Source organism: Phyllostomus discolor, chromosome 5, assembly GCF_004126475.2.
Source record: "Phyllostomus discolor isolate MPI-MPIP mPhyDis1 chromosome 5, mPhyDis1.pri.v3, whole genome shotgun sequence".
NCBI lineage: Eukaryota > Metazoa > Chordata > Mammalia > Chiroptera > Phyllostomidae > Phyllostomus > Phyllostomus discolor.
The window spans coordinates 49,349,253-49,376,775 of record NC_040907.2 but is presented as its reverse complement, the minus strand read 5'-3'; the positions used below and the strand labels follow the sequence as shown (position 1 = coordinate 49,376,775).

At 37.1% G+C, this 27,523-nt stretch overlaps 1 long non-coding RNA gene across 1 annotated transcript; it reads left to right on the top strand.

The window, feature by feature from the left end:
- Positions 1 to 101: 101 nt before the first annotated feature.
- Positions 102 to 12,502, top strand: LOC118500651. The gene is made up of 4 exons (XR_004903227.1): positions 102 to 150; positions 8,233 to 8,455; positions 9,623 to 9,686; positions 12,391 to 12,502. It is a non-coding gene; the product is annotated as an uncharacterized LOC118500651 (long non-coding RNA).
- Positions 12,503 to 27,523: the final 15,021 nt, after the last annotated feature.

Below are 27,523 nucleotides of genomic sequence, written 5' to 3'. Positions count from 1 at the left end.
TGTCTGCCACAGAAAGAGAGCCTGATGTTCTCCCTCCAGGTTCAAAATATTGAGAAGAGCTTTAAGTGGTTCAGCAGGTCTGTGGAAAAACTGATTATAGGATCTTGTAAAAAGATCTTACAAAGATCCAGGTCTTATAAGAAGAACCTGGTAAGTCCCATGGGAACCATATGATTGGGAATGGAATGGGATAGGAGGTATATCCATTAACTATTATCACTTTAATGTTGTATAACAATGTACCCCCAACTAGTGGTTGAAAACAATTGTCATTTCAGATCTGCATATTGGTGGGAGAAGCCATACTTTAGGCTGTGGTGACCAGGGTGGCTGTGTTCCACACTTAGGTCATCCTCCTCCTGGGAGCAGTCAGCTTGCCAGGTCACAAGGGAGACCCCTGACATTTAGGCTCAGAACCATCTTAACACATGCCATTGATGGAAGCAAGTCACAGGGCTAAACCCCAGGTCAAGGGGCAGAGACACACTTTCTGCCCACAGTGAAGCTTTAGTTAGAGTGGGATACAGGGGATAGAATGGGTTGGGAGTAAATTAATTCACCACAGGGTGGATGTGTAAAATGGTTCCCAGAGGAAGACTGGTTGTTGGCCAAACAAGACAATAGGGGTGTACTATAGTGTTATTATGTACATACAAACACAGTAAAAGCTGAAGTGGTAGATTTTGTTAGTCCCCCATTGTTAATGTGAAGAGTGATGAGAAGAGAACTAGTTAACCCTTACAATGTAACAAGCTCTCTACTAGGAATTTGATAGTTATCATTTCAAAGGTGAATCAATATAATTTTCCCATAAACTCTTTTAACTACGTTTCAGGGAAAAATCTTCAAGGATTCCAAGTTTGTATCTCTGTTTTCAATTGTTGCTGCTTTAAGATTAGGTCATGCCGTGAACTTTCTAATCTTTATATCTGGGAGACAAAGCTACCAGCATGGAACAATAGGAAAGAGAAATAATCTGAACCCAGGGAGACCTAAGTTTAAATTCAAACTTGGCCATATACTAGTTGAATGACCTCAGACATGTCACAAACCCATTTTAGCATCAGTTTTCTTCTCTGTAAAATATGGGTAAGACATATATACCCTAGGTTTTAAGGGAGGATGAAATGATAGTATGTCTATCAAATGTACATCACAGTGTCTGGTCACATAAGTGTTTAATAAATGTTAGCTTCTTGGTTGTGGGAGTAACAGATGAAATAAGGCAAAACTCCTACCCTGAGTTCAATGCTTTGCTCCTTTCCACACTGAAATCTGATACCATTACAAAATGAAAAAAAAAACTTAAATGAAATGAAGCACAAGTTTACATTGAAAAAAGTAAAATGCTGGAATCATTGGCACTATACTTGAAACCAAACTTTTGTGGGGAAAAAAGCGGTTGTTTGTTTTCTCAACTAGTTCTCTTAGTAGAATCTCTGACAACCTAACTGTGAGCATTTACATTTCATGTGCCATTCAGTAGTGGAGCTCATGTAGTTTATTTTTAAATATTGTCAAGGTACAGTGGCTTAAACTCTGAGGAACTAACACCTTTCACTGTTCACAATTTGTAAGCATGACTCAACTATTTTAAGTCAGGAGAGATATAAACCTGATAGTAGCTAACTGACTTTCTCTTTCAGGATATTTCTTCTTGGTGTCTCATTTTCTTCCAAGTATTGGAAAATCAGTGTTCACACTTGTAAACACTTTGTACAAAGGTAATTTATAGTATAAATTAGGTTGCCAAATTTCTACTTTCTCATTTAACAGAGTAAATCTTGGATCAGAAATTTAATTAGTTGCCTTCTTTAGACACTTTTATACTTTACACATTTCAAAAGTGGTCCTTGCTGTGGCCTCATTTATAAGAACATTTATATTTTGCTGTGATTTTCTTCTTAACTTAATACTAATCAGTTGTTAAACAAAAGAATGATTCAATGTTAGAGTTAAATCTTTGTTCAAGGTTTACTGTAGAAACCAATAGAAAACTTTATTATATCCAGAGCACAGTAATGTTCAATAGTAAACAACTCTCCAAGAATTTTATTGGTTTTATTTATTTATCTATTTACTTTTAACCTTTATTTTAATTGTTGACACTATTACAGATGTCTCCCCCACCCCGACTTTGTCCCCTTCCATCCAGCACCCAGCCCCTTTCCCTCTGGCCATCACCACACTTTTGTCTCTATGTATGGGGTACGTGTAAATGTTCTATGGCTAATCCTTTCACCTTTTTTCTAAAAATATACTTGATTGATTATGTTATTACAGTTTTCCCAATTTTTCTGCCTTTGCCCCCTCTGCCCAGTACCTCCCTTCCTCCACAATTCCCCACGCCTCTTAATTCATGTCCATGCATCGTACACATGAGTTCTTTGGCTACTCTATTTCCTGTACTATTCTTAACTTCCCCCTGTCTATTCTGTACCTACCATTTATGCTTCTTATTCCCTGTACCTTTCCCCCCATTCTTACTCTTCCACCTCCCAGCTGGTAACACTCCAAATCATCTCCATATCTATGATTCTGTTCCTGTTCTCCTTTGCTTAGTATGTTTTTTAGATTCAACTGTTGATAGTTGTGAATTTGTTGCCATTTTAATGTTCAGAGTTTTGATCTTCTTTTTCTTGAATAAGTCCCTTTAATATTTCATATAATGATGACTTGGTGATGATTAACTCCTTTAGTTTTACCTAGTCTAGGAAGTACTTTATCTGCCCTTCAATTCTAAATGATAGCTTTGCTGGATAGAGTGAACTAAGTTGTAGGTCCTTGCTTTTCATCACCTTGAATACTTCTTGCCAGTCCCTTCTAGCCTGCAAAGTTTCTTTGGAGAAATCAGCTGACAGTCTTATGGAAACTCTTTTGAAGATAACTATCTGCTTTTCTCTTGGTGCTTTTAAAATTCTCTCTTTATCTTTAATCATTGGCATTTGAATTATGATGTGTCTTGGTGTGGTCCTCTTTGTGTCCATCTGGTTTGGGACTCTCTAGGCTTCTTGGACTTGCATGTCTATTTCCTTCATCAAATTAGGGAAATTTTATTTCATTATTTTTTCAAATAAATGTTCAATTTCTTTCTCTTCCTTCTCTCCTTCTGTCACCCCATATGAATTGGATGTTGGTATGTTTGGAGATGTCCCAGAAGCTCCTTACACTATCCTTGTTTTTTTAAAATTCTTTTTTCTTCTTGCTGTTCTTACTGAATGCTTACTTCTTCCTTATGTTCCAAATCATTGATTTGAATCTTGACTTTATCCCCTTCACTGTTGGTTCCCTGTAGCTTTTCCTTTATTTCACTTTACATAGCCTTCATTTCTTTCTGGGTCTTTTTTATGCTGTTGCCATACTCAGTGAGTTCTTTGAGCATCTGATACAGTGTTTAGAACTCTGTATCTGATAGATTGGTTACCTCCATTTTGTTTAGTTCTTCTTCTGGAGTTTTGCTCTGTTCTTTCATTTGGGCCATATTTCTTTGTCTTCTAAATTTGGCAGCCTCCCTGTATCTGTTCCTGTGTATTAGGTAGAGTTGCTTTAAATCCCTGTCTTAGTAGGGTGGCCTATTGTAGAAAAGGCACCTGTAAATGATGTGAAACAGAGCTTTAGGTAATCTCCAGGGCAGGGGAATCCACTTCATCACTTTGTGGCTCTGCATGGAGGGCTTGGAGAGGTGACAATGCTGCTGCCTGGCTTCTAGAGGTTTGCCTGGCACTCATCCTGTTTCCAGTCACTTCACTTTCTTTCCATATAGGACTGGTACCCTTCCAGCTATTGCCCTGGTGCTGAATCCCAGAGCAGGTGGGTCTATGTGAGTTCTAAGTCAATGCAGACCCTTTAAGAAGAGTCTCATGAAAATCTGGCAGTTTCTTTCGCTGCCCCAATTACCACTGGTTTTTACAACCAGAAGTTATGGGGATTTATCTTCCTGGTGCTGGAACCTGGGGCTGTGTGGTCTGGCTTGAGGCTGGGATCTCTTTCTCCTGAGGCACCCCTCCCAAATTTTATCCACCACACATGAATGTGGGGCCCCCAGTTCTGCCACCTGTCTATGCCACACAAGTCTCTGTTCCTCTCTACCAATCTCCACATCTCTGCCCCTCCTACCTATCTGAATAAATGTTGTTTCTTTAAATCCTTGATTGTCAGACTTCTATACAGCTTGACTTTCTGATGGTTCTGGATGATATATGTTTGGTGATCTAGTTGTAATGTTTTCTGTAGTCATGTAAAGAGGCAAGGCATGTTTACCTATGCCTCCATCTCGACCAGAAGTCTATTACTTCAGATTGTATCATTATTTTTTCTTTTGTGGATGGCAAAATTATAGATACTGTATATTCATTTTTAATCAAAAATTTCAAATTGATGCTGCAAAAGAAATCTAGTAAAGCTGAGATAACTTTTAGAATTGTCAACTTACCCCAACAGAGCATACATTTTATACATTTTTTCCATTATAGAACACTCTGAAATCAAACACCAAGAAATCAAAGTTCTTGGATAAGTTCTTTGGTTAACATCATTAGATCATAGTACATAACTGCAAGTTATATACAGAACATTGATTTCTTTCTAGATAATTCTTTAGATATACTGCAACTTCAGCTGTTTTTTAGTTTGTCATTTTCCTACTATGAATATGAATAACTTGTAGGTAACTGAACAACAAGAAAATATATTTTCATAATTTTATTGTGTTGTACTTGCAATAGTCAGCATTTTTATTGTAACTGACAGCAATCCAACTCAAACTAGCTAAGTAAAAGATTGGAATTAATGGGAAAAAATGGGGCCTCTTACAGAGTTGATTGGATTTCTGTGGAGAGCAAGTAACGTCAGGTATATCAGGGAGAGAAACTTCAGACTTGACACAACCAGAACTCACTGTCTTTTGCACCATTCATCTGTCATCTGCTTAATTTTTCTGGGCTTCATGATCTCCTCCAAGAATTTTCCACTTGGAGCCCAAGATTACAACCTTCTTATTCTATTCTTCAAGAAAGAAGGAGTCTCTTTCTGCAGGAGAAAAAAGCCTCTGAGGAGTACTCTCATTGCCCTATCCTGGGGCCTGTACCTGTCCTCTAGAGCAGTCTCTTTTCTTAAAGAGATGACATACCTAATAGGATTGATCAAAACAAGGTTGTGTTCCCACCACTATGGGCCAAGATGTAGTGATGTAGTATAATTGACAGTCCAGTCACAACTAATTGGAAGGGGGGAAGGATAATTTCCCCAAGGAAAAGTGTAGCTGTTAGCAGATGAACATGGGGAGAGAAGAGGTATCCTAATATTCATATATTTACTAATTAAAAATAAGTAAATATATGTCCCTAGTCTTAATTCACTAGCATCTGAGCATGTAGAACATCTTGGTTTCATTCTTCTCTGGACAAGTCTAAAGGTCTGGTGGAATTCATATCCAAGGACCTCTTTACATCAAGAACTTGGCACCTCTTTGAAAAGATTTTAATCCAAAGGAACGGAATGTCATGACATGGAAGTGTTGCTTAAGGACAATGGGCCAAGAAAAAGAAAATGATTATGAATGCAACATTATTTCTGTCTGTCATCCTATAACTCAGATTATATATTGGACCAACCCGTGGATCCATGCCTGAGTCCCAATGTGAAAGCAGTACAATAAAAATGTGAGTAAATCTGAAAGGCTGTTTCACAATGATCTCTGTGGAATACTGAAGTACAAGAGCTCAGCAGCATTGATGGCAATAACTTCTGCAGTGACCTGAGACCACACCCCAGTACAGACATCTGCATTCTTAACATCAGGTGCCAGAGCATTAGCAAAGATACTGGTAGGCACTGGTAACTGTGGCTGTAGCACAGGAACCTCAAACTAGGCAGCTGCTTAACTGTTCATGATATTCTGGGGAAAAAAAAAAACCCACCTGGTGGACTAGCCAATGTGGACACGCTGTTTATTACTCACATTACAGGGGAGTGCACTGATGGCAGTGGATCCGTGCGAGAGAGACCACACCCCCCTCCAGTCTGAGGTTTGTTATAAGTGGTCCCAGACAAAGGAGGCCTGTGTCCTATGCATGACTCCATACTACACTATCTCAGTGTGTACGTGCAGAGGGAAAAGGTCAAGAAGCAGTCACAGGACAAGAAGCTGCTCCCAAAATGAGATAAGGGTGCAGTTATAATCCATTTCTGAAACAATACACATTCCTTCCCACCAGGGGCACCCTGGCCAGCCCTCTTTACGAGTGGTGGGAGAGCCATATGTTGACCCTACAATGGCAAAGACTTTGGAAGATAGCAAACTTTTCACTTTTGTCATTGCATGCACAGGAAATAATAGTAAAGCTGAGACAACTTTGTAAATTGTCATTCTACCCCAACAAAGCCTATATTTTTAACAGGATCACATAAAGCCAGAATAGGAGAGAAAGAGTTGACTGGGCTATGCTCAGAAGTTCTTCTGTCCCACAAAATGTTTACTGGAGCTGCAGTCATCTGTGTCTCAGCTGGTCTGGAATATCCAAGACGGAGCATTCCTATGGGGGACAGCTCAAGCTGGCTAGCATCGAAGACATCAGATGGGATTATTGACCAGAGTGTCTCAGTTTCTTTCCCCATGGCTCTGTGATGGTTTCTAAAAGGGAATATTTCAAGTAAAGAAATTGGAAGTTTCAGATATCTTAAGCTCAAACTTAGAAGTTATACAATGTCACTTTTGCCCCCTTCTATTGATTGAAACTGACTCCAGGGCAAGCCCAGATCCAATGTGGAAATGGTTTAAGTGAAAGTGTGAATACTGAAAGGCACGTTCATTAGGGGCCATGTTTATAAACTAGCTACTACACCTAGAGAACACAGTTTTGTGACTATTTTAATGATACTGTTTTCCCTATAAGCTATCTAGGAAATACCTGATAGACTAAAATATTATTCATTCACTTGTGTATTCATTAATCCATTCAACAAAAATTTAATTTCCTAATATGTACTATTCACTGTGCATGGTAGTAAAGACATTAATGCATTGGGTTGGCCAAAAAGTTTGTCTCTTTTTTCTGTAAGATGACTCTAGTAGCACTTAGTTGTCTTTAACTTCATTTGAGACACTTTTGTTAGATTGTATTGTGACAGCTGTCATATCAGCATGCATTTTTTTTAAAAAATCAAATTTGGTGAATTTTTGTGTAGCCATTTTAATTTTGAAGATGGAAGAAAATGTGGAACATTTTTGGCATATTATGCTTTATTATTTCAAGAAAGGTAAAAACACAACTGAAATGCAAAAAAAAGATTTGTGCAGAATATGAAGAAGGTGCTGTGACTGACAGAACATGTCAAAAATGGTTTGCGAAATTTCATGCTGGAGAGTTATCATTGGATGATGCTCCTCAGTTGGATAGACCAGTTGAAGTTGACAGTGATCAAATCAAGACATTAATTAAGAACAATCAACATGGGAGATAGCTGACATACTCAAAATACCCAAATCAATGAAGTTACTGGTGAAAATGAAAAATGCGTCTTTTATGGAAAAAAAGCATGGACTTTTTGGTCAACACAACCAATATGGTGGTGCAGTAAAAATGAACACAGACATGCAATGGTATAACGGATAGAAAAGAGGCAGGGAACAAGGGCCACGAGAGCACAGAAAAGAGGAGATAGAATAAAGTGCCAGGGAAAATTTTTTCCTCCAAGGCAACAACCAAGTTGAGCATCAAAAGATGTATAGGAGAGCAATTGTCAGAAGGAATAGTATACTAGAAAGTAGAATAAGGTGTGTCTAGGGTCCTGAGGGGAGTGGCCAGTGAGGCAGGTGTTACAAAGCTTGTGAAGGATCTTATAGCCTATGCTGAGGAGTTTGGACATTATTTGGTGGAGAATGGAAAGCCATTTAAAATATTTAAGTAAGAAGAGGACATCGACATAGTATTATTTTAGAAGCATCACACTAGCAGCAGTGCATACTATGGAGGGAGGAGGGAGGTAATAAGCTGTTTAGAAGGTTTTGGTAATTGTCCCAGTTAGGGAACTAATGAGGGCTTAACCTAAGACACTGTGAGGGCAGAGAAGAAGAATTAAGGAGGAATGAGAAAATTTGGTAGTTGATTGGACGTGGACAGTGAAGAAGAGGGAGGAATTTTTTGGCATATTCTTGTATTAGTCAGGAGAGGTTATGATATGCTGTGATAACAACACCCTGTAATCTCTGGATCTTTTTTCTTTCGCATGCAGTGTCTCTTTCAACTTGTAGCTCTGCTATCTTCCATGATTCATGACCTCTAAATTTGTGATAACTGAGAGAAAAAAAGAGATTGAGAGGAATGCCATTTCTCAAGTGCCTTAAAGATTGAGAAAAATGCCATATCTTAAGTGCCTTGTCCTGGAAGAGACATATATCACTTCCATTTCCACTGACCAGAACCATGTAGATGATCCCAACCTAATCACAAAGGAGGTGAGATAATGTTTAGAAACATGGATTTTGGGTGCCATTACTATTAACAATGTTAAATTAGCAGTATGGACTCTGAAAATACACTGGTTGAGTTTAAGTCAGTTCCTGTACTTACTAGTCATTTAGTTGTGGGAAAGTTTCTGTTTTCTCATTGGTAAAATATTAACAATAGTGCTTACCCTGTTTTAAACATTGAATAACATAATGCACATAAAAGACAGTGCCTGAGACAAAGCAGGCACTCAATTAATGATAATAATAATATTCCATTTAAAACAATTCCAACATTTTCTTCTGAATGACCAGGCGAAAGGGATAAAGGGGGTGGGATGGAACAAGTTCAGGAAAGGATATAAATTAACTTGTAGACATGTGGAATTTACAGTGGAGATGTTTAGAAGGCAATCACAAAATGAAACTGGAGCTTCAGAAAGAAACAGGGCTGACAATATGAACCTAGGAAGCATCAGTAAGTAGGAGATAACTTAAAGTTTGGGTGTGGGTGAGATTGCTAGGGGCAGTGACTACGGGCAGCCTAAAGGAAAATGGAAGTTTGAAGGCAGAGCCCTGACCAGTACCAGTGTTTAAGAAGAGGACAGAGACCACATCAGAATAACCAAATCACTAAGAGCAAACCAAAAGGAAGTAAAAGGGAAGTTTGAGATAGTCTCAATCCTTTTAGAATTAATAACAATTTATTACTATTTACTTTTTAAATGTTTTTCGAGTTTTTTACATTTATTTTTAGAGAGGGGAAAAGGAGGGAGAAAGACAGGGAGAGAAACATCAATGTGCAGTTGCCTGTCACATGCACCCTGCTGTGGACCTAGCCTGCAACCCAGGCATGTGCCCTGACTGGAAATAGAACCAACGACCCTTTGTTGGCTGGCCAGCACTCAATCTACTGAACCATACCAGTCAGGGCTCTATTTACTTTTAAATTTAGTTCAAAGATAATGGTATTTGATACAGACTTTAAATTTAATCAGCAGGGCTTTAAGTAAATATTACAAGTAGCTTAAGAGGAAATGTTTATCATGTTTATAATACAAGAAATGATTACATAAGAATGGTTATAGTTAATCAGCATATAATAATTTTTTACAGCATTTTGGTTAGAAAACAACTCCTGTCTTACTAAAAAGAAATAACTTTCTGTTTCTATAGAGAATGCCAATGCAAAGAAACAAATCAGGCCTCGGTGGCTGCAAAAACTAAAGAGACATACAAAGTAAGAAAGTGGCTTAATTCAATAGTTTCACGCACTGTAATAGTAATTTCATGAACCTATAACAGATGTAAAGGGCAGGGGTTGTGGGACAAGGAAAGATTAGGGAAAAAATCTTTCTGAAAACTTCCAATATAGTAACAGCAGTTTAATCTCCAACTAGAAAAGGGCATATTTTGGGGAGGTTGCTTTGCAGCCATTATCATGGCATATTCGTTGTCATTTCAAGTGTAGTATTACTCCGTTAACTGCCTAAACTTTGACATACTGCCACCAAGTGGTAGGAAGTGTATAGAGGAAGATATATTTTTTTCTGCATTTTATTCTTTTGAAACCACAGTACTTTTTTCCTGAAATGTTATTTTATTCTACTGAAGTTACACACACACACACATACACACGCACACACACACACACGAGATTATTTATTGGTCCCTGTTGATGTACTGCCTATATCCCCGCAGTCAACTCTTGAGGTCACTTGCAGCTTCATGGAATTTTTTTCTTTGAGGTCTGTCCAGAGGGTATCCTGCCATGTAATATGAAAAATAGAGACATTTATTGGAGAAGATATAAGAAACATTATACACAAGACAATGACAGCTTTGTCTCCTTCAAAGTAGACACCTTGGGACCTCACACAGTTCTCCCAGTCACCATCCACTGCCCCATCCAATTTTCTTGAATCTTATCCATGGTCTGAAACTTCTTCCCTTTCAAAGGTGATTTTAGTTTTGGGAAAAGCCAGAAGCTACAGGGTGCCAAATCTGAGCCATAGTGGGGCTGAGTCACCTGGGTGATTTGATGTTTCACCACAAAACTCTATGAGATGTGACACCTGAGTGGGTGCATTATCGTGATGAAGCTGACAATCCCCAGTTGCCCATAGCTGTGCCCTTCTGAATCATCTGAATAGCTCCCATGGAAGGATGTTCAAGCTTAATGCAAAATTTGATGCAGACTCATTGCTCTAGTTGCTCAGTCATTTTGAATGTGATGGCCACACAGTACACATGCTCACTCAACGGGGTGTACTGCCCCCACTGACTAGTACAGTAAAGTCATCAATGTTTATATATGTGTATTCCAATCCACTCTCCTTGGCTACCAGGTTACACTGATGTTGTGCAAACCATTCTTGTTATATTAACACTGGCTGGACTTTTTCTGAACAGGCCGTATGCCAAGGCCACCTTACCTCAAGCACCTGTGTCTCTCTGCCCGGAGACCTTCTCTGGTCTCAGCAGCATGCTCAGCCCATTTGTGCGGCAGGGTTATAACAGCCCAGAATAACCAAATAAGTGAGGGATGAGATCTGTGGATATATATCCTAGCTTCCTCACCATTGAAGGGACACTTCCATAGTGAGTTCTAATCGATTCTATGAACTCTCAGAGCTACCCAGGGGAATTGAGCCCAGTTGTCCACAGCAGTAATCCACTCATTAATGCATCGACTTTTCTTTTTCCCTTGCTTCCATTCATCACTCTTCCTGGGACCACCTACTAGTTAAACTTCTTGTACCAGAGAACCCAGATAAGATAGTAGAACCCTTTGTAATGATCTTTATCTTTTTCTTATCAATTCACTTTTAGTTTTATTTTAAAGAAAAAATCCTTCCCAGCAGTGTCTTCTAGGTCCTGCTGTTCATTTACAAATAATCTAAAGATTATCTCTTAGCAGACTGCAAAATTTGTTTTAGTCACAAACAGAATGTTCACTCTGCCTAGATTTTTGCCTGTGCAACACATGTTTGATTTTGTTATCCTGTAAGTGGGGAGTAAACTAGATCCTGACTATGAAGGGAAAAAATATTAACCTCTCACTAAGTTACTTTGTCAAAGAACTTAACCTCCTAGTGCCAATTTCCTCATCTATAACATGGGGATAATAATGCTTACCTCTTAAACCCTGTGGGGAAGATTAAATGAGGTTATGACATGAATACAAGGTCTGATTAAAAGTGGTTCATTCTTTAATGAAATACTGTAGTAAAAATCTAGCAAAGTACCTCACATGTATCTTAGATATTTTCTTCCCATCCTCTTTCTCTTTAAGTTTTACTTTCCTCCTCTAAATAAGACCAAACAAAATAACAAAAGAACATATTCTTATCTGTACCATAAAACCCTTCATAACCATTTTTCCTTATTTATAAGTAACTTACTTGTTTGCTCTTTAATACTCTCTCCAACCTATTCGGTTTGTTTTTATTTCTCTCTGTCTTCTCTTCCTCCTTTCTTACCAGAAATGCTCTTCCACCCAACTTTTCCTGTTTTTTTTTTCACTAGTCTACTCTGACTGTATTATTTTTCTAATTTTATTTTAGAGTTTTTCTGAACAGTTTAAAGTAATAAGACAGATTTCTTAGAACTTTTTCATAAGGTAAAAGAATCCCTTGCAAACTATTTTGAACAAAAGTATATGTATTTTAAAATCATGTTAAAACTGGTTTTCTTTAGTGGTTCTAGAGAAGTTGACAAAATGAATTTGGAATTATTTCTAACTCTAAGTTAATCTAAGCAGGAATTCTATGTTCAGCTCAGCAGTAGAGATTCTATTTTCATTCAGTTGGAAGTATCCTCACTAATAGTTGTGTCATAAGCACAACTATTCTATTCTATTATTACCCTATTATTTCTATTCTAAGATACAATCTATATTTAGGAGTCTTGAAGTCTAAGTTAATATGCCTTGCTCATTTCAGATTTTCCCTGCCTTAGAATGAAAACAGATTGCTGTGTTGTATTTGTAAAATATCTTTAAGAGCAGATGAGTGGGACAGGCTGCCACTCTTATAGAGAAGTGTCTTGGCCCTTAACTCAAGTATCACCCCCTGGAACAGAGAATAGAAGTATTTTAAAATTATCAACAATGTTCTTTTTGTCTCCTCTTAGTTTTTCTATTTTTATTAGTCTACCCTTTACTTTTGAAATCATTAAATTAATTTTTTTAATCTTTAGATTTCTGGGTGAAAAGGGGGTTCTACAAAAAGTAACGTCATAGGGTGAGCTGATCCCCGGCATATAACTTCTCTAGTAAAAGTTCATCTTTGCCCTGGTTGGATGGTTTGGTTGGTTAGAGCACTGTCCCAAAACACCAAGACTGAAGTTCGATCCTCAGTCAGGGCACATACGAAAATCAACCAATGAATGCATGAATAAGTGAAACAACAAATTGATGTTTCTCTCTCTTTCTCCCCTCCTTCCTTCCTCTCTAAAATCAGTTTTTTAAAAAAGTTAATCTTTGCCTTCAGCAAGTCCTGTTCAGTGTTTCTGTTAACACACCTTCAAAACGCTTCCTTTCAGACCCCTCAGAAGAGAAACCACCCTAAAGACAGCACATAATCTCCTTAACTATCCTGTCATCCAGACACCACCTTACTTTCTCCCACCTTCAGGTAACCTTCCCTACAGTCCCTCCTTAATTCCAAATGCATAAAAGAAGCAGCAAACTGCCATTTTAAGAAGTATTTGTATCATTCTATTGAGATCTTGCTTCCAGACATATCCTCTTTTTGTCTCAAATACATTTTTATAAAAATTCTCTATAGATTTGGACATTCTTAAGTTCACCACTTTGTGTATTTTTGTAAAAAATTTTTTGAATGCCAAATGAAAATACATTTCAAACTTTTTTGAAAGAGGCTTCTCACTTTTCAAATCTCACAAGAAGAAAAAAATGCTCTTGGCCATATTGAAGTATTTTAATAACTTGGCTATAAAAATAATACACATTCATATATACTCCCTACTATTCATTAGTCTTTGTGAATTTAAAAAATATAAATGTACAAAGTAGTAAAGAATTTCAAAAGTTTAATTTTACCGCCATCAGAGAACCATCTTTTAAGGGTGATTTATTTCAGGTCTTTTTCTGTGAATGTAGGCCCATACTTTTTTTTTAAATCATTCTGGCCCTGGCTGGTGTGGCTCGGTGCATTGAGTGCAGGCCTGAAGACCAAAGCATCGCTGGTACATGCCTGGGTTGCAGGCCAGGTCCCCAGTGGGGGGCACATGAGAGGCAACCACATATTGATGTTTCTCTCTCTTTTTTTCTCCCTCCCTTCCCCTCTCTAAAAATAAATAAATAAAATCTTTAAAAAATAAAAAAATCATTCTGTGTAATAAAATCTTATCTGATTTTTTGTTAACACAATGTCATAAACATTTTCCTTTATCTTTTAAGTATACTTTTATATCACTTTAAATAGCTGCATCACACATAACATCCTATGACTAGACAAAAACTGACAAGACAGTCTAAAATAGTAGATAGGTTTTTGAAAGAAATAAAACTAAATTTAAATGCTGCCATCTGCTTCTTACTAGCTTTATGATCATGATCAGCATGCTTAATGTCTCAGAGTCCAATTTTTAATCTATAAAATGAAAAATAAATGAGTCGACAAATGTGAAATTCCATATAGTACTTGACATAAAATAAATTCAATAAGAGGGAATTCAACAAATAAATAATAGATAGATGCAATTATACTATTTTTAATTTATCATACCATTATAAAGAATGTTACATCAACATCATTGTTCCTAATTCTTTGTGAATTTCTATGATTAATTTCTAAATATAAATTTTTGGAAATAGAAGTGCTGAGCCAAAGATTACATATATTTTTGAAAGTTTTATATGAATTGTAAACCACCATCCTAACAATTTACACTTCTACCAATAGAGAATACATGTGTGTGCTTCTCAGTTCCTTCCCCTGACTTAACAGTGTAAGGGAAAATTTATATTTTGTTATTTTAATACATATAACTGAACATTTTGTTGTTAAAAATATAATATTCTGGTTTCTCTTCAGATCATATAAATCTTTTGCTTTTTAAAAATATAATTCATGGTCATTTACATGTATTCTTTTGTGAATGGATTCTTTATAATTAACATGCATTTTTTTCATTGTGTTTATTCTTTTAATAATTTGTAAGATTTTTAAAAAGATTTTATTTATTTGTTTTTACAGAGAGAGGAGAAAGGAGGGTAAAGAGGGGGAGAGGATCCATTCATCAGTTGTCTCTAGCACACCCCCACCTGGGGACCTGGCCTGCAACCCTGACTGGGAATTGAATCAGCAACCTTTCAGTTCACAGTACAGCACTCAATCCATGAAGCCACACCAGCCAGAGCACAATTTGTAAAATTTTTAAGATACTTTATTTACACATGTTTAGCAGTCTTCTAAGTTTAACATGTTTGAAATTTTTGCTCTTGATTATTTTGTTTTAATTTAATTTTGTTTTCATTTAAATTTATTGGGATGACATTGGTTAATAAGATTATATACTTTCAAGTACATTACATTGTGTACCCACCACACAAAGTCAAATCATCTTCCATCACCATATATTTGGCCTAATTTACCCTTTACCACTCCCCACCCTGCTTCCTTCTGGCAACTACCATACTGTTGTCTGTGTTCTTGAGTGTTGGTTTTATTTCCCACATATGAATGAAATCATAAGGTTCTTAGCTTTCTCTGACTAACTTGTTTCACTTAGCATAAGATTCTCAAGGTCCACCCATGTTGACACAAATGGCAGTATTTCATCTTTTGTTATGGCTGAGTAGTATTGCATTACATATGTGTACCACATCTTCTTCTTTACCCAATCCTCTATCAAAGAACACTTTGGTTGTTTCCATATCTTGGCCACCATAAATAATACTGCAATGAACAGAGGGCTGCATATATCATTGCAAATGAATGTTTTCAATTTTGGGGGGTAGATACACAGAAAAGGGATTGCTGGATCATATGGTAACTTTATTCCAAATTTTTTGAGGAAGCTTCATACTGTTTTCCATACTGGCTGTACCAGTTTACATTAGCACCAGTAGCAAATGGTGGTACTCGCTACTGGAATTTTTTTCCACAACCTCTCCAACATTTGTTATTAATTGTCGTGTTGATAATATCCATTCTAAGAGGTATGAGGTAGTATCTCTTTGTAATTTTGAATTGTACTTCCCTAATACCTAGTGAAATTGAACATATTTTCATATATCTCTCAACCATTTGTATGTTGTGAGAGAAGTATCTATTCAGATTTTCTGCCCATTTTTTAATTGGATTGTTTGGTGTTGAGTTATATGAGTTATGTATTTTGGACAGAATCTCTTATCAGAGCTGTTGTTGGCCAGTATCTTCTTTCACTTGGTTGTTTATCTTTTTATTTTGTTAGTTTCTTTTGCTATGCAGAAGCTTTTTAGTTTGATATAGTCCCATTCACTTATTTTTGCCTGTGCTTCCCTTGCTTTTGGGGTCAAATTCATAAAATATTTTCTAAGACCAAGGTCCATAAGTTTATTACCTGTTTCCTATGTTTACTTCTATGTAATTTATTATGTCAGGTCTTATATTTAGGTCATTGATCCATTTTGAATTAATATTTGTACATGGGAACAAACTATAGTCTGGTTTTACTCTTTTGCACGTGGCTTTCTAATTTTCCCAGCATCATTTATTGAAGAGGCTTTCTTTTCTCTGTTGTATATTTTTGCCTCCTTTGTCAAAAATTATATGTCCACATACAACTAAAATTTCCAGAGTAGCATATTGATAAAAAAAAACAACCATATGCTGCCTTCAAGAGATATATCTAAGCTGCAAGAATGGACTCAAAGTGAAAGAATGAAAAATGATTCTGCAAGCAAATAGCATCCTTAGAAAAGCAGGTGAAGCCATACTTGTATCTGACAAAATAGATTTTGAGATAACAATGGTAACAGGAGACAAAATGGACATTGTATGATGATAAAGGGTACTACACATAAAGACATAACACTTCTCAATATATATGTATCCAGTCAGGGAGCACCAAAATATATTAAGCAACCACTAACAGAACTAAAGGGAGAAACTGACGAAAACACAATCATAGTAGGAGACCTAAATACTCCACTGACAGCTCTAAACAGATCATCCAAACAGAAAATCAATAAAGAAATATCAGCCTTACATGACACACTAGACCAAGTGGGCATAATTAACATTTCTAGGGCCTCTCATCCCAGAACATCCAATTATGCCTTCTTCTTCAATGCAAATGGAATATTCTCAAGGACAGACCATGTGTTGGGTCACAACACTAGCCTCAACAAATTTAGGAAGACTGAAGTTTTACCAAGCATATTCTCTGACCACAATGATTTGAAATTAAAAATCAACTGCAGAAAGGAAGTTAAAAAACCCACAAACATGAGGAGATTAAATAGCATACTACTCAAAAGTGACTGTGTCAAAGAATGAATAAAAGGTGAGATCAAAAGATATATAGAGGCAAATGAGAATGACAATATGACATATCAAAACTTCTGGGATGCAGTGCAAGCAGTAATAAGAGGGAAGTTTATATCATTACAGGCCTATCTCAAGAAACAAGAAAAAGTTCAAGTAAACAACCTAACACTACATCTTTTTTAAGATGTTACAGCATATACTTTATGCTATTACAGTTGTTCCAGTTTTTTCGTCTTTGCTCCCCTCCACATGGTACCACCATTCCCTCCAGTAATCCGCCCTGTTAGTTCATGTCCATGGGTCATGCATATAAGTTCTTTGGCTTCTCCATTTCCTATAGTGTTCTTAACATCACCCTAGCTATTTTGTACCTACCAATCTGTGCTTCTTAATTCCTGTACCTTCTCCCCGGAACATTTCCCCAAGCCCCTTCCCAACTGATAACCCTCCATGTGATCTCCTTACCTATGATTCTGTTCTGTATTGCTTGTTTGCTTAGTTTGTTAGTTGGATTCATTTATTGATAGTTGTGAATTTTAATGTTCATAGTTTTGATTTGCTTTTTCTTATGCAATTCCCTTTAGCATTTCGTATAATAATGGCTTGTTGATGATGGACTCCTTTAGCTTTACCTTGTCTGGGAGACACTTTATCTGCCCTTCCATTTTAAATGATAGTTTTGCTGGATAAAATAATCTAGGTTGTAGGTCCTTGCTTTTCATCACTTTGAATACTTCTTGACAGTCCCTTCTAGCTTGCAAAGTTTATTTTGAGAAATCAGCTGATAGTCTTATGGGACACCCTTTGTAGGTAACTCTCTGCTTTTCTCTTGCTGCTTTTAAGATTCTCTCTATCTCTAACCAGTGGCATTTTAATTATCATGTGTCTTGGTGTGCTCCTCTTGGTGTCCATCTTGTTTGGAATTCTCTGTGCTTCTTGGACTTGTATGTGTATTTACTTCACCAAATTATGAAAGTTTTCTTTCATTATTTTTTGAGATAAGTTTTGAATTTCTTTCTCTTCCTTCTCTCCTTCTGGCACCCCTGTGATTCAGATGTTGGTATGTTTAAAGATGTCCCAGAGGTTTCTAAACTTATCCTTGGATTTTTTGTTTGTTTGTTTCATTTTTCTTCCTGCTCTTTTGGTTGAATTTTTTTTCTTTCTTGTGTTCCAAACTGTTGATTTGATTCCTGGATTCATCCCCTCCACTGTTGGATTCCTGTAGATTTTACTTTATTTCACTTAATGCAGCCTTCTTTTCTGCCTCAGTCTTTTTTATGCCATTGAAGTACCCAGTGAGTTCCTGGAGGAACCTCACAACCAGTGTTTTGAACTGTGCATCTGATAGGTTGCTTATCTCTATTTATTTAGTTTTATTTTTCTGGAGTTTTGTTCTGTTCATTCATTTGGGCCGTAATTCTTTGTCTCCTCAATTTGGCAGCCTTCCTGTGTTTGTATCTGTGTATTAGCTAGAGCTGCTTTGACTCCCTATATTAGTAGTGTGGCCTATTGTAGAAAAGCACACCTGTTAAGTAGTATGGGACGGAGGCTTAGGTAAGCACCAGGATGGGGCAACCTGTGTCCCTGCTCTGTTGCTGTGTCTGGGAAGGCTTGCCAAGGGGGCAATGCCACTGCCTGGCCTTTGGAGTTTTGCCCAGGAGGAAGTTTTCTCTTGGCATTCACACTTTACTTTCTCCCCATATGCCACTGGTGCCCTTCCAGCTGTTTCCCTAGTGCTGAATCCCAGAGAGAATGAGTCTGTGTAAGTCCTAAGTCTGTTGTGTGCCCTTTAAAAGAAGTCTCCTGAGAATTTTACAGTTACTTCTGCTGCCCCAACCCCACTGGATTTACAGCAGAAGTTAGGGGGACTTATCTTCCTGGTGCTGGAACCCTGAGCTGGGTGGTCTGGACTGGGGCTGGGACCCTTTGTTCCTGAGGTATCCCTCCCATTTTTTGTCTACCACATGTGGATGTGTGACTACGTGTTCCCATCTCCATGCCTTCCTATTACTCTTTATGACCCTCCACCTCTCTGTTCCTCTCTGAGTCTCCACCCCTCCTAGCCATCTAGATGAATATGGTTCCTTCAAATCCTTGGTTGTTGGGCTTCCATAGCTCAATTTTCTGACAATCCTGGGTGATATTTGTTTTGTAGTTTAGTTGTATTTTTTTACTGTAGTTGTGCACAGAGGCCAGGTATGTTTATCTACACCTCCATCTTGACCCTCTAACATTACAACTTAAAGAACTAGAAAAGGAAGAACAAAAGCAACCCAAAGTTAGCAGAAGAAAGGTAATAATGAAAATTAGAACAGAATTAAATGAAATAAAGAACAAAAAGCCTATACAAAAAATTAATACAACACTGGGGGGGTGGGCTAGGATGAAAGTAAGAGGCAGAAAACTGTATGTGAACAACAATTAAAGTGAAAAAAAAAAAGGTTTGGAAGACAGTTTCACAGAGAGAGGGATAGTTTGGAAAAAATTAATACAACAAAGTGCTAATTCTTTTCAAAGATTAATAAAATTGACAAACCCCTGGCTAGACTCACTAAGGAAAAAAGAGAGAAGAGTCACATAAAAAATTAGAAATGAAGAGGAAGTTACCACAGATATTAGAGAAGTACAAAGGATCATAGTAGAATACTATGAAAGACTATATGTCACCAAATTCAATAACCTAGAAGAAATGTAGTTCCTGGAAATATATAAACTTTCTATATATATAGATATAAAACCATGAAGAATTAGAAAATCTAAATAGATTAACAGTGAGGACATTGAAACAACCATCAAAAACCTCCCCTAAAAATAAAACTCCAGGACCAGGTGGCTTCATTAGTGAATTCTATCAAACATTCAAAGATTCGATACCTATTCTTCTCAAACTCTTCCCAAACACTGAAGAAGAATCAGTGCTTTAACACATTTTTATGAGGACAACATAATCCTGATACAAAAACCTGGCAAGAATAATACAAAAAAAGAAAACTACAGACCAATATCTCTGATGAATACATATGCAAAATCCTAAACAAAATACTAGCAAGTCAAGTACAACAATTATTAAAAATATAATACATCACTATCAAGTGGGGTTCATTCCAGGGGTGTCAGGATGGTTCAACACATGCAAATCCATCAGTGTAATACAGCACATTAACAAAACAAAGGATAAAAATCATATGATCTTTTTAATAGATGCAGAAAAAGCTTTTGATAGGATAAAATATCCATTTATAATTAAAACACTAAAAAAAATAAATTAAAAAAGAGAAAAAATTGCCCTAGCTGCTGTGGCTCTGTGGACTTAGCATAACCCTGCAAATGGAAGGGTCACCAGTTTGATTCCTAGTCAAGGTAGTGCCTGAGTTGTGGACCAGGTCCCCAGCTGGGGACATGCAAGAGACAACCAATCAATATTTCTCTCACACATCAATGTTTTTCTTCTTCTCTTTCTTTCTCCCTTCCACTCCCTCCAAAAATAAAAAATAAATAAAATAAAATTTTAAAAAGAGAAAAAATTCAAAACAATAAAATATGTATAGAAGGAAAATATCTGAGCATAATAAAGGCCATATATCACAAACCCTCAGCTAATTTAACACTTAATTGTAAAAAACTGAAAGATTTTCTTCTAAAGTTAGGAACAGGACAAGGATGTTCACTCTTACCACTCTTATTCAACATAGCCCTGGAAGTCCTAGCCAGAGCAATCAGGCAAGAGAAAGGAATAAAAGATATCCAAATTAGGAATAAAAAAAGAAAAGTGTCACTTTTTGCAGATGAAATGATTCTTTATATAGACAACCCCAAAGACTCCACCAAAAAACTATTAGAAACAAGAAACAAATACAGTAAAGTCACAGGATACAGAATAATATACAAAAACCCGCTGCATTCCTATATACTAACAAAGAAATTTCAGAAAAATAAATGAAAAAAATTCCTTTTGCAATTGCAACAAAAATAATAAAATACTTAGGAACAAACTTAACAAAGGATGTGAAGGACCTATATACTGAAAACTACAAAGCACTATTAAGAGATTGAAAAAGACACAATGAAATGGAAAAATATTGTGTGTTCATGGATTGGAAGAATTAACATAGTTAAAATGTACCTAATAGCCCAAGCAATATACAGATTTAATGCAATCCCCATTAAAATCCTAGTGTTTTTTTAAAGAAAGAGGACAAAAAAATCAGATTTGTATAGATCTGATTATCTATAATCAAAGGATCCCAATTAGCCAAGGCAATCATAAAAAAGAATGATGCCAGAGGTATCACACTACCTGGCTTCAGATTATACTACAGGGCAATCATAATCAAAACAGCATGATATTGGCAGAAAAACAGACACACAGATCAGTGGAACAGAGTTGAGAGCCCAGTAATAATTACTTGTCCATGGGTATATGGACAAGTAATTTTTGACAAAGGAGCCAAAAACATACAATGAAGAAATGTTATGTTTTTTAACACGCATAAATTTTAAATATTTATTTATAATCTTCTAAATATTGTGGTTCTCCATGTATAGCAAGAAAAGCATTTTAAGATGCTATCCCAAGAAATATATATATATTTTTTAAACAAGTATTTTATTTTATTTTATTTTAAAGATTTTATTTATTTATTTTAGAGAGAGAAGGGAGGGAGGGAGAGAGAGAGAGAGAGAGAGAGAGAGAGAGAAACATCAATGTACGGTTGCTGGGGGTTATGGCCTGCAACCCAGGAACGTACCCTGGCCGGGAATCGAACCTGGGACACTTTGGTTCCCAGCCCGTGCTCAATCCACTGAGCTACGCCAGCCAGGGCCCAAGAAATATATTTAAAGTTGTGGTCTTTAATAGGAGGCAAGAATTTAGAGGGAAAGGTTTAGGATTTAATAATTCAAACATTTGAGAATATGTATTTTCTTAGGACTAGAAAATCAAATTCAGGTAATGATTTCGAATGTGTTGTGTGGACTTTGTGGGAACAGAGAGAAGGTTAGGAGCACAGAAACATAATGAGTTTGGGGCATCTGCTTTTTGCTAGGTACTATGTTTGGTGCTTCAGACTGCTGAGTCATTTAACACTCAGACCAATCCTATTAGATCAGTAATCTACCCATTTTACAGTGACCTTTCGTTTGACATATATTCGTTGAGCACAGCATGAGTTTTTAGACTTCCTTTCATGGAAAGTGAATACTGTCTCAGTAGTCAATAGACCCAGGACTTTGTTCCTAAGACTACTGGATGTTGACCAGACCCACATCGTCCTGAGGGGCTTAATGATCAAGCAAAGGAGTGGGAGGCAGGTGAGTCAGGGTGCTAGGTGAGGTTAATTTGAGTCAAATGAAAAAAATCAAAATAAAAGTCCCGACTAAAGGAAGTAAGTTTTCTGTGTAATTACAGGCTTTTCAGTGGCTGACTGACTCAGTGGTCAGCAAGTTGGGCTGTGATACAAGAACAATGGATAAAATGTGATAAAGCTTTTGTCCAAGTCCTTGTTCCAGCCCAGGCTTGTAAAACAAAAGCTCTTGAGTTACTTATCAATAGAAATCAAATAGCACAGAGAGACTGTTCATTTGACAGGCAGTTTCCAAGTCCAAGGAGCAGAGCCATGGTCTGTAAGCAGCCTTATAGTTCAAGCTGGAAAAGCAAACAAACCAACCCAGAAAAAAAATATTGGACCACAGATATTAAAGTTCTTATAAATCCTCACAATGTTTTCATGAATTGACTATGAATGACAATGTCTAGCCAGATTTTGATTACTATATAGCTAAAACCACTTTTTTTGCAAACTTTCTACCATTTGCACTAGCACAGAGTTATGCTGTGATGATGATTGATGCCATTTTTTAAGGCTTTTATTTCTATTTTGATTTGCATCAGACAAGGTACATTCCCAAAATGCTTACCAGTATAGCTCTTGACTGAAAATAACATTGTAGAAATGTTACATCACTCAACCAAATCAAGAATGTTTTCAGGTCAGTCATTTGTAGATTATGATTATGTGGTGTGTGTATGAATGGTGTGTGTGGGGGTGAAGGTGTGACCAAAATTGCATTATGGCTTATCAAATACAAGGGTGATCTTACCAATCACATGGGATTTCTTGGCCTTAGGAATAAGAATGGATTTTTTATAAGTTATGAAAGCAATCTATCATCATATATTCAAATATAGGCTGTTGACTTCCATTCAGGAGGAAGTTTTAAGCTTCTTTTTGAAATTCTCCTGGCTGGCATAGCTCAGTGGATTGAGCACAGGCTGCGAACCAAAGTGTCGCAGGTTCGATTCCCAGTCAGGGCACATGCCTGGGTTGCAGGCCATGACCCCCAGCAACCACACATTGACGTTTCTCTCTCTCTTTCTCCCTCCCTTCCTTCTCTAAAAATGAGTGAATAAAATCTTTAAAAAAAAAAAAAAAAAAAAAAAGAAATTCTGTGTTTACAGGAAAGTGCAAGAGGAAGAAGAAAATAAAGAGAAGCAAAGTCACCGCTCCACAGTTCTTTTTACTTGATTTTCTCCTTTCCTGTTAACTCCTCTCTCTTTCCACCCTTTCAGCATAATAATTTTTAGATCTATTAATATTTGGTGATTCATTTTGGCTTTTAGTGACATAAGTACTGTGGGCCAAACCCCTCTTAGGAGAGAGAACCCTGTTCTCAAGACATTTTCAAGGTAGGGAGAGCTTGGGAAACTGTTTCCATAGATGCAGGATGTGTGGCAATGGGACTAAAGAGAAAGAAAAATAACTGCCAGAAGCAGAAGAGAAAAAAAAGAAGTAGATTGGGTTTGAGAAGGCAGAGGTGTTGGGAGGCTGGAAATTCAAGTTTGTATGGAAATGGGAGGCAAATTATGAACACATAATTTTATTAAATCTTAGGCCTTTTCATCCCTCCAGTCTGTGGTATTCTCTTCCAGCTGCATCTGGTTAGGGAGAGATTGGGTGCAATGCCACAGGTGTCTCCTTTAAAGCTGGGCTGCAGGCCTGCTCCCGCCACTCACCCTTGCTCAGGTGAGTGTGGGACGGAAGTGGGAGGCAGGTCTTAGGGGTTCTTCCAGGTTCCTTGAAATAACCTTTTCCTCTTCTATACTTAGTATTAAGGTGCATCCTCAATTTTGCCCCCAACTTTGGCTACTCATTAAAGGCCCAGAGGCCTGAAGTGTTTGAGTTGGGCTTCTTGTTTTTCAAGCTCTCTGCACACACCTTGACAGCTGCCCTGGAGGAGACTCCACACAGGAAGTGAACTGGGGGTTGTGGGGCATGGTGAGCAGAGAAGGGAGGCACGTGGTGTAAGCCAGGTGAAGGCTGCATAATTGTTTCATTTCAAACATGCGAAGAGAGAGGGGACCTGGAATGGACCAGTGGGAGTTGATCACTCCTACAGTAATAATGGTGTGACTTGACTTTAAGTTTGCCAATGGATTCTTCCAATTCTTATCTGATTGGTTGCTCACAATTAATATTCCCCTGAGCATGCACATCATACTTTTACAACATCCTTGATATTTTTCTTTAGAAGCTTCTCATCCAACCTCAAGTTGGTGACAAGCAAATATTAATAAAGTTTCCAAAAAAGTAAATTTTCTTTCCTTCTCTCATAACAAAAGGAGACAAAAAAAATTATGGTGTGGTTCTAAGCTCATGGGCCAGGTTTAATAGTTAAATCTTCCAATGAGTTTTTAATTTAGTTCTCAAGATTTGTTGGATGCACTGGTTTGCTAGGGCTTCCATGCCCTAGCAAACAAACTGGGAGGCTTAAATGACATAAATTTATTTTTCACAATCTGGAGGGTAAAAGTTCATAATCAAGGTCTCTGTAAGGTTGGTTTCTTCTCAGACTCCTCTCTTTGGTTTCCAGATGGCGGCCTACTCTCTGTGTCCCCAAATGATCTTTCTCTGTGCATGCTATCCCCAATCTCTGCCCACACAGTCATATTGGATTAAGGTGCACTCTAACAGATTATTTTAACTGAACCACCTCTTTAAGATAAAGGCCCCACCCCCAAATACATTCTGAGGTACTGAGGGTTAAAAATTCAACATATGAATTTGGGGGGGGGTGCAAAATTCAACCAATAATATCAACTATTATCAACATTTTAGATGTAAAAAAAAAGGATCTTCTTCTGTGTGTATACTTGGAATGTGAGCTAAAGAAGTTCAGCCAGTTATCTCATTATTGAATAAAAAGTAATCATTTAACAGTGAATGCTTATTACATGGTCAATACACTGTTTGGTGGACTATGTAAGATAAAAATGTAAGACAAGAGGCCTTGCCTTCAAGGAATAAATATTTGAACTGGTAAAGCCAGATAATGGAAGTAGATTTTAATTTAAGCTTTCATTTTCTAGATAATTGCTCACTCCTTCTCTTTAGTGTCTGAATTTAGAGCCTCTTCATTTTCCTGAATTCTTCCTTTAACAGGAGACAGTTAGAACTTGCTGAAGAAGCCTTCTTACCAGAGCCTATTAAGTTGGCAGCATCAGGGATGTTTTGTTTTGTTTGAATTTTTTTCAATCCCAAAGGTTCTAACTGTTAAAATAAAGTAGTGTTCTTCCCTCAAAAGTAGCTTTTTAATTTGATATTGTTATTTTTAGTAATGACTTAGACTCTAATGGGCTTATAATGTTGTCCCTGCAACCTTGAAATTGTTCATTGATGTAGCCAAGTCTTTGCAATGAGGCCTGTGGATGATTGATGGTGGGAATGACTGGGGATTTTATACTGCCTTAGTTGGCAAGCTCTCTATATCATTGTGTTCTTTTTCAAAAAACTGTCATTACTGAGCCAGTAATTAAGAACATAAATCTAAATTGCCTTTGAAAATAAGTTTACTGAATTTAGATTTGGCAAGAACCACATTTTATAATAATTCATTCAACTTCATATTTTATTCCCCCTAGTAAATCATACAAATTAACATCATCTATTACAGATAAGTTGGGATTACTCCCCCTAAAATATTATAATCAGAGACACCTCCAAATTAAATTGTAATTTTCAGATCCCAGGTAGGTACTGAGATTCTAAGGTGGGTAAGTCAATTGTTGCTTTAAATGAGCTTTCGATACAGTGAGAAAGAGATTTGTCAAAGAGCGAGTCTCAATAGCACAATGTGCCAAGTTCTGCAGTGAAGGATGTGCCTGGGAAAAAGGCAGGATGCACCCAGGGAACAGGAGTGGTAGTGTACGGCAGAGAAGACAGGATACAGTCTAAGATTAATTAGAAGGCTGGACTGAGCCAGATCCTGGACTGTCTGTTCTTGAAATATCTTGTATCTCATCTGAGGAGTCTGTGTGTTATTCTGCAGGTAATGGGGAGCAAGTCAAGGTTTGTGGCCTGGAGCTGGATTTGATCAGTGTCCTGTTTAAAGAACACAGCTCTGATGGCATTTTGAAGGATCAATATTTGAGAGATAAGGAAGGGAGAAGTAAGGAAGGAGTATAGTACAATAATGTAGAGGAGGGAAAGTGAAACCTGAAGGTCTGAAGGAAGACAATGGCAATGGAAATAAAAGTAAGGAGTGAAAAGGTCTTGTCCAGGTGGAATCAATGTTGCCTCATTGTTCATGGAATTGTGTGAAAGATTGTTGGCCCATTCTGACCTCAGGATTCTATGAGTTGGTCTCCTCTAACCCCAGAAGAACACTAAATTCCAGAAGAGAGCATTTCCTCCAACTGTAAGTACATATGAGAATGCTTCAGATGTATTTCTACATATTTAAGAAGTGAGACCTTCTCTCCCACTTTGGTTATCATATCTTTTGCAATGGGGATGATGAGATCTATTTACTAGAGTACAAACTAATTTTGTTTGTTTGTTTGTTTTTATGAGTTTCCAGTATGGAGACACAGTAATGCTTACCAGAGTAGTCTCCCTGAATAGGAGGCCTATACTTGTGTTCTATAGGACAATGAGTTTTAGTTTCTGTTCACTTAACTCAGAATAAGAATTTACCCTGGCTGGCGTAGCTCATTGGATTGAGTGCGGGATGGGAACCAAAGTGTCCCAGGTTCGATTCCCAGTCAGGGTAAATGCCTGGGTTGCAGGCCATAACCCCCAGCAACCGCACATTGATGTTTCTCTCTCTCTCTCTCTCTCTCTCTCTCTCTCTTCCTCCCTTCCCTCTCTAAAAATAAATAAACAAATAATCTTTAAAATTTCTTAAAAAAAAAGAAAATACTGAATTGCCATATTAAAATAGAAGATACTGACTTGCTGAATAAATTCTCATAGTTTCCTAAAGTTGCAAGGATTTAGAGTAATTGAAGAAATATACTGTGAAAGAAGTAAATAGGCCATCACATATATGGACACCATTGGCGATTGCATAGTGGCAGGTAGACAAAAACAAAATGGTATACAAAATACATGAGAGAGAACATGTATTTTGGAGCCCTTATAGATAATCGCAGATACCTTATCCCTAACTGGTAAGTATATCATTACTTGTATTTATTTATTTTATTTGCCAAACATTTATATGTCATTTATGTTCACTCAATTAAACCTCATAACAATCCCATAAAGACAGGTACTTTTATTATTCCCATTTTACAGAT